This window comes from Echinops telfairi, unplaced genomic scaffold (assembly GCF_000313985.2).
Source record: "Echinops telfairi isolate 266 unplaced genomic scaffold, ASM31398v2 ScPeMD7_7469;HRSCAF=8507_1, whole genome shotgun sequence".
In the NCBI taxonomy this organism is placed as follows: domain Eukaryota; kingdom Metazoa; phylum Chordata; class Mammalia; order Afrosoricida; family Tenrecidae; genus Echinops; species Echinops telfairi.
The window spans coordinates 103,772,743-103,780,835 of record NW_022111373.1 but is presented as its reverse complement, the minus strand read 5'-3'; the positions used below and the strand labels follow the sequence as shown (position 1 = coordinate 103,780,835).

The following is an 8,093-nucleotide window of genomic DNA, read 5'->3' as shown; positions in this document are numbered from 1 at the left end:
TAATTTAACTGTTTATTTCTTGTATTGTATATTTACCTGTATATGATTTAGCATTTCATTTCTCGTTATATATCTAATTATCTTTATGATTTAACATTTCATTTCTCATTATATATCTAATTATCTTTATAAATAAATATATTATATTATCAGCAATTTGGTTTTCTCTCTCTAGAGAACGCTGTCTAACACAGTACCTCAGGCAGTTGTTCTGAAATAGTTCTCGGTGCCATCAATTTGGTTCTGACTCATCGCGCTCCCATGTACAACTGAACAACACATTGCCTGGTCCTGCACCATCCCTTTAGCATATTATTATAGCCATTGTATCAATCCATCTCCCTAAGGATCTTCCTTTTTTATTAACTGATGCAGTACTTACCAAATATGGTGTCTTCTCCAATGACTGGTCTCGTGAGAATATATCCAAAGTACATGAGACGAAGTCTCACCACTCTTGCCATTAAGGAACATTTGGGCTGTCCTTTTTCTAAAATGAAAGGATCCCTCGTGGTGCTGTGGATTAAGCTTTGGGCTGCTAACTGGAAGGTCAGTGGTTCAAATCCATCAGCTACTCCACAGGCAAAAGATGAAGTTGCTTGCTTCTATAAAGATCTAAAGCCTTGAAAACCCCATAGAGCAATTCTTTTCTGGCCTATAGGGTTTCTAGGATGTTGGTTTCCCAGATTTGTTCGCGCGCCTGACAGCCCATGGTACGTTCAATATTCTTCAACAAAATCATAATTCCAATGTGGTTACTTTTCACTAGACTTCCCTATTCATTGCTCAGTTTTCAAATGCATATGGGTTATTGAAATATCCATGGCTTGAATTATGCACACCTTACCTAAATGGCTACAAGACATGGATAATAACACAATGAGGAATCATCAGAGCCTTCTCCATGCAGCTGTAAAACGTGTTGTCAAATAGCGCATTGTTAAACACTGGAAGGGGGGCCAACAATGGACTTCTCTCTTTTATAGATACAAATGCTAGATTAACTGTCTCGTTGAAGCAGGAAGTCAGTTTAGTTAGGAAGACTAACCCCAATCCACTTTGCCTTGAAATAATGCAGCTTGTCGTGGTGGCCACAGCAATATCTTCCTTGGGGCGCGAGGCTGTATGAAGTGCTTTCTTGTTGAAGTCTAGGCTGTCAACACTTATTTCATCTTTCTTTTGCTTGCTGCGTGCACAGACTTTGTGGATCTTCAGCACTGTGTGAGGTTCATTGTTTTCCCATAATGCTTCTAGGATTATGTCTCTCTTTGTGTTCCGGTCAAACATTCTGAAGATTGTACAATCCAGTCATGAAAACACTGTCAGATCCATTCCAATAACATCCAAATGTTTCATGCATGCCGTCATTTTCATACAGTGAATAAAGTTTACTTCCAAGGTACTCATGCACCTGACATGTTTCCACAGGCCTGTTTTCCGTGTTTAAGTCCCAGATTTTGACTGGCAAATAGTCTCTAGTCATCATATATCGCCCAAGATGGCTGAAGTTTACATCAGAAATTGAAGAGATGATTTCAGAAAAAATGGCCTGTTACTGGGATCTTCAGTTTTCGAGCAGTTCAGAATGCCTGTCACAGAGGCTGCTGCCCTCATGTCACACACCGAAGAGTTCCTTTTCTGCTGCTCTGTACAAATGGGTCACAGCCGTTTGGATGGAACTCAGCTGCCGGCTGCTGTTAGCACCTTCATGAGCTCTTCCATATTGGCAAGGCTTCATGTCCACAATATTCAAACTCCTATGGGTAATTTCCAGATGCCAAAGATTAATCTTCAAATCATCCACAGATAAATATGTATCATAGCCACTCTTAATAGCAATAGAGTTGATGTGATATGGATGAGCATTGGCAGGTAGTCTTATTGCTCTGGCTGCAACCATTAGATCCAGGGTCTGAAGACCGGTTCTCCTAGTGTAGTGATGGTAGTAGAGTCCCTATAGCTTTTATCTCCCTCTTTCAAGGTATACACTTCTGGTCTATTGTCCCTTTCATTGATTTTCCATAATTTTATTGTTTCATCATTGGTAGACAATAAAAACTGAGCAGCAACAAACAGACAAACAAGCAAAGACCATATTGTTGAGAACAGAGCAGAAACCCAAAACCCATCTGCAGACAATGGGACATCCCTCACAGAAGAGTCACAAGGAAGGGAAGAGTCAACCAGGGCACAGTACAGCACTGATAAAATATACAATATTCCTCTGGTTCCTTGAGACTTCCTCACACATCCCTGTTCCTCACCCCACCCCACCCCCGACTATCATGACCCCAGTCCTGCCTTTCACTGCAGGCTAAACTAGATAGAGCATGTACACAGGTAGAGATAAGAGATAAGAGCTAATGACACATGGAATCCAGGAACAGGAATGAGAGTATGGGTACCAGGAGGGTTGGGGGAAGATGGGGAGAAGAGAGGAGGAAGGAGCAACAGATCACAGTGATTGACACATAACCACCTCCCACCTCCATCCCCCAGGGTGATGAGCAACAGAAACCGTGGGGGAGGAGAGACAGCGGTTGGTGTAAGATGTGAAAATAATAATTTATCAAGGGTCATGAAGGTGGGAGGGAGGGGGAAGGAAATAAGAGGCGCTGATACCAAGGGCTCAAATAGAATGTAAATGTTTAGAAAATAATAATGGCAACATATGTACAAATATGCTTGATACAATTGATATATGGATTGTTATAAGAGCTGGAAGAGCCTCCAATAAAATATTCTTTTAATGAAAAAATTTAAAAAGCAAAATTCTGAGCAGAATTTTTTGGGGAGCGACCACCAAATTTTGCTGATTTTTCTTCTATTTTTAACCTTTGCTTTCTTTTGTTAAAAAATACATTATTAATTGGAAATTAATACATAGATCATTCCATAGTTCAGTTAAGCTGTTATTGTACAATTGCTCCCATAATCCTTTTCAAAGCATTCTTTTCCTTCTTGAGCTCCCTGACAGCAGCCACCTTTTACCTCCCCTGCCCCCGCAACCACAGTACCTCCAGAAGCCTTATTCTACTTAAATTTTCTATATGTTCATCAATCCTGGGTTTCCTATACCAAAAACCAGACAACCATATAACACAACTTCAAGAGGAGGACCCCAATGACATAGCATCTCTGAGATAAAGCTCATATGAACAAACAAAACAAAACAAAAGTACAGAAAATGTTGAAAACCAGATCCGGTCCAGCGTGCTTCAGAGGGGGGGTCAACTGACCAGGTTTTAACTGTGCAGGTCAGTTTTATCCCTTTGATCTTCTGTACGCATCTCTCCACTGCTCTCTGTGTTGTGACCACATTCCCCCCAGCTCTTAATGATGGATAGAGGGACATCACCCTGGTTCACGGCTTTGGAAGGTGCTGTAAGCATTATATTCTCCTTTGCCGTGAGAAGGGATTTTGTTCTGTTCTGTTGAAAGATGATGGCTCTACCACCTTTATCTCCTGTTGCTAGTAATTCTCCAGAAGGGTTAAATTCTACGGTAAAAATTTTATCTGCTTCTGCTACATCATCATCTTCCGCTCCTTTCACCTGAGGGGGAAATCATGGACTATGTTCCCTCCTCCAGCTCCTGCCCTGTTGCGCTGCACCCTGGGAGGTGGGTGGGGGAGGGGGGGTGCAGCGCAGCAGGGGTTGGGGAAGAAGCAAAGGGGGGTGAGCAGACCAGCCTGCAGGATAGTGGGTTTCACTCTGGGGTTTCCCTACAGCTTTCGCTTTTTCTCCTGAAGTGATGGCGATGGCGGCAGCTACGACAGAGGCGCCTGCGTGGACTGACACTTTTGTATTTTCTTTTATTTATCATGATGTTGGTCCACATGTGAGGGATTTTGCTTTATTTATGTTGAGATGTCATCCAAACTGATCTTTGATCGTCATCAGTAAATACTTCAAGTCCTTCCCTGTCAGTGAACAAGGCTTTGGCATTTGTATATCACCGGTTATTAATAAATTTTCCTACAATCCTGATGTCAACTTCTTCATATAGACCAGCTTTCAGAATTTTTGTTCCGTGTACAGTGATAAATATGGAATACAGAATAAGTGCAGTGAAAGGATATAACCCTGAAACACTGATTTTAAACTATACTGTATCCTCTTGTTCTAGTTGAATAATTGCCTCTTGGTCTATGTACAGGTTCTGCCTGAGCACAACTAAGTGTTCTGGAATTCCCATTCTTTGCACTGTAGTCTACAATTTGTTATGATCTACTGAGTCAAATGTCATTGCAAAGTCCATGAAACACAGGCAAACATCCTGGGAGTCTCTGCTTTCAGTCAAGAACCATCTGACATCAAAAATGACAAAGCCTCTACCACATCCATTTCTCAATTTAGCTGAAATTCCTGGCAGTTCCTTCTACTGCTACAGTTGATTTTGAATTATTATCAGCAAAAGTGTTTTGCCTGTGATATTAATAATATTGTTGCATTTTGGATCACCTTTTTTTTGGTGGGGGGGGGGTCACAAATATGCGTATCTACCAGATCAGTTAACTCTATACCTAGTTGTTTTTTGTTTGTTTGTTTTTATTTTTGTTTCATTTTTTTATGTAGACCAGTGAGCTCTTCCAGGGTTGCATCAGTTATCAATTCCTGGACCCTTTAATGTAGCTCGGCCTTCTTCCTTCAGTGCTGTCGTATCTTGATTGTATTAGATCTCCTGATATTGCTGAACATTATCCAATTCTTTTTGGTACAATGGCTCTGTGTATTTCTTGCATCTTCTTCAGATGCTTCCTACATCTTTCAGTATTTTTCACACCAGGTGACATGCAGGTAAGTTGCACTTTGGATCAAATGTATTTGTGAAATTCATGAGTTTATATGTATAAAACTATAACTAACTGACACATAGTAGGTACTTCATAAACCTTGATTACTGTTATTATCATGGTGTTTTCAGAGGCTCCAGGACCTAAAGCAAATTCTGATTCTAGAATCCCACTGGCTAATATTATATACTTGTTTCTTTTTTTCTCTTTTCTGCCCTCTAGTGGTAATTTCAAGTAGGATTGCATTGATTTGTGTTTGTGAAATGCCAGCCACTTTGTTGACCTGGTACTAGTAAGCCAAATTGTTTCTGTTTTTAAGTTCAATATTTATGATCCCAAACAATTTGAGATAGTTCTTCATAAATTTGTTAAGGAATCATTTGGGAACGGGTTTGCAGAAGCAATATTTTTTACTTCAGCTCCTCTAATTTTATTAAGAACCATTCTAGAGCGTCCTTTCTTCTCTAGAAACAAGAACCCTTCTTTACCTTGACCCAACCTTACCCTTTAAGTCTTGTGAACATGACAAACCACTTCTGCATTAGGGCTAGTACTTCCTTGCCTTCTGACATGCAAGCATTCCCTGTCAAAGAGAACAATGTTCCTAAAATAGAATGGTAGAGTCGCATCCATAATGTACTGGAGTTTCGATTAAGGAATAAGAAAGAATATAATTACTGGAATCAACTCATTGCTGTAAAAAACCACTGCCCCTTTTCCTTCCTCTTACCACATTCCCTTTCCTAAAATACTTATACTCACTTTGAAGTTAAACATGAAACATGAGAAATTGTCAATTCATGCAAACAACAATCAAACATCCCCTTCATGTGCCCCTTTTGCTAATATCAGAAATCTAAATAAGAGCAACGATTTAACTGGGATTATTTTTCAAAACCATTTTATTTGGAGTTAATACAGATATCATTTCATTCCATAGTTCAGCCAAGCAGTATTGTACAATTGCTGCCACAATCAGTTTTAAAACTTTCTCTTCCTTCTTGAGCTCCTTGACAGCAACTGTCTTTTACAACACACCCCCTGACACACACACCTCTCACCCCCTCCACCCCACCCCCCGTCCACAGCTGGCAACCACTGTACCTCCCACAAACCCTTATTCTACTTGCAGTCCCTATATGTTCATCAATCCTGGGTTTCACACACTGAAAAACAGACAAACACATAACACAAATTCTAGAGGGTCAGCCCCAATGACAAATATATCTGAGGTAAGCCCCAATATGAACAAACAAAAAATATAGAAAATGTTGAAAACCAGACCAGGCTTAACATGCATCAGAGGGGGACCACCTGACAAGGCTTTAACCGTTCAGTCAGGTTTATCATGCTGATCTTCTATAGTTCCCTGACCATCAACTCCCATTGTTTGTGTCAGTAGCATCCATCCACGAAAGGACTGATTCCGTACAAGTGAATAATTCAGGTATTGCGATATATAGGTAGCCTACGTTGGCCCAATAGTCCTCTCTCAATAGTGCTTTAAAAAATTAGTACCAGTGGCTAATCAAAGACATTATTAACGGAAGATCTTTATGCCCCAGGGACAGATCCATAAGACTCTCTACCATAAACGAACTGGGATTCTTAGAGTAGATTTTGGTTGCCTTCAGAGCAGAACTCTTCCTGTTGTCAGTGGCCATCAAGTGGATTCTGGTTCGTGGCGCCCTCAAGTGTTCCCGAGCAGAATTTCCCCACAGGGTTTCTTTGCTGCTCTGAAGGGAGCACATCTCGAAGTTTTACTACTGCAGTGGCTTTCAACCACCAACCTGGATGCGAGACGGCGCACGAGTCCTTTGCACCGCCTGAGACATGTGAGCACATGCACAAACAAATCTGAGGTATTAATTAAAAACAAAACAAAGAACTCAAGATAAAAAAAACCTTAGCAAATAAATCATGGATGGAAGATACTGCTTCTGAGAAAATGTTGCTAAAACTACAGTTTAAAAATTTGCTCTATGTCTGCCTAACCAGACTTTTAAATCTAGGCAATTGAGTCCAAAAATCTCACCACCGTTCATAACCATTCATGATTTGGCCAGTAACTTCTAGTGAGGCTTGAGAGTGGTAGGAGATAGAATGAAGACAAAATAACCTGAGGAATAAATAAAAATAAAGGTTGCATGAGAATAAATAAGCTCTAGACAGAGTGATGTCCAGGGTGTTTCTAATTGTGTTGGGTTTTTTGCTTTGTTTTGTTTTATTTTACAATTTACAGTGACTCAAGAAAAGCCACATTGTTCTTATAATATTTCCTGTAAACATGCATACTAGTCAGCTATACACACTAGAGCTAAATATTTACTAATACTCTGTATGTGCATTTTTAATACAGTGCATGTGTTTATTCTGGACAATGTCTACTATTTAAAGCATGTAAGCATTTTAGATGTCTAGAAGTGACAATGTTTAATAAAGTAGTGCTGGTGAGCTAACCAATTTGCAAATATGTTTTTCTTATCATTTAGGAAAGGGTCTTGGATGTGGAGCTATTAAACCACCTCTGAGCAGCAAGCAGCAAGATTGGGTGGGTGGGTGGCAGAAGGGTGGCAGGAAGAGCAAGGGCAGGGGTGGCTGTGGATGTGCCCATTTTTGCATTTCGGTGATAACCATTGATGCACGGGGGCATCTCTTGGCTGTACTATAGGAATCTACCAAATTCAGTGGAAATATCTCGGTCCCATTTTAATGGTTATAAATCTGATCATTCTCTTAGAACCACTATACTTAGTGTAGCCTTGCTTGACCTTTCCGTTTAAATGGAGCATTGAAGGAATGCAGTATTTTAACTGTAACTCTACCAACATCCTTATCTAGCGGTCTGTTACCATTTCGCTCTTTTATGAATTCTTGCCCCACCCCGCCCCCACCCCGACGTGAGAGGATTTGTTTGTTTCGTTTCCTGCCTGAGTCAGCGTGTTGTACTCTTGCTTGCCGACATACCCACAGCTTTGGGATTTTGAATTGGCAAATATTCATGATGAGCGAAAAATTGCATGGATACATACTGCGTGACCTCAACGATGTAAAACTGTGTGCTCGGCCGCTTCTGCAGGGTGGATAAAGACATGTCGAGCTGTAACTATCAAATCATGAAAATTATTCGGGATGCCTTGTGTGCTCTTAACTGTTTTCTCTTTGATTTTCAGTTTTCTATAATGCAGAGAAAAGCTTGAAGAGGGGAAAAAAGATATTTAAAAACTTAAGTGGTGGCCTCATTGTCTGTAAAATAAAGTTGGCTTGCTGACACCTTAGGAAAAAAAAGGTTGAAGTA

At 40.3% G+C, this 8,093-nt stretch overlaps 1 pseudogene; it reads right to left on the bottom strand.

The window, feature by feature from the left end:
- Positions 1 to 855: 855 nt before the first annotated feature.
- On the bottom strand, positions 856 to 7,889 carry LOC101653025 (annotated as a pseudogene).
- Positions 7,890 to 8,093: the final 204 nt, after the last annotated feature.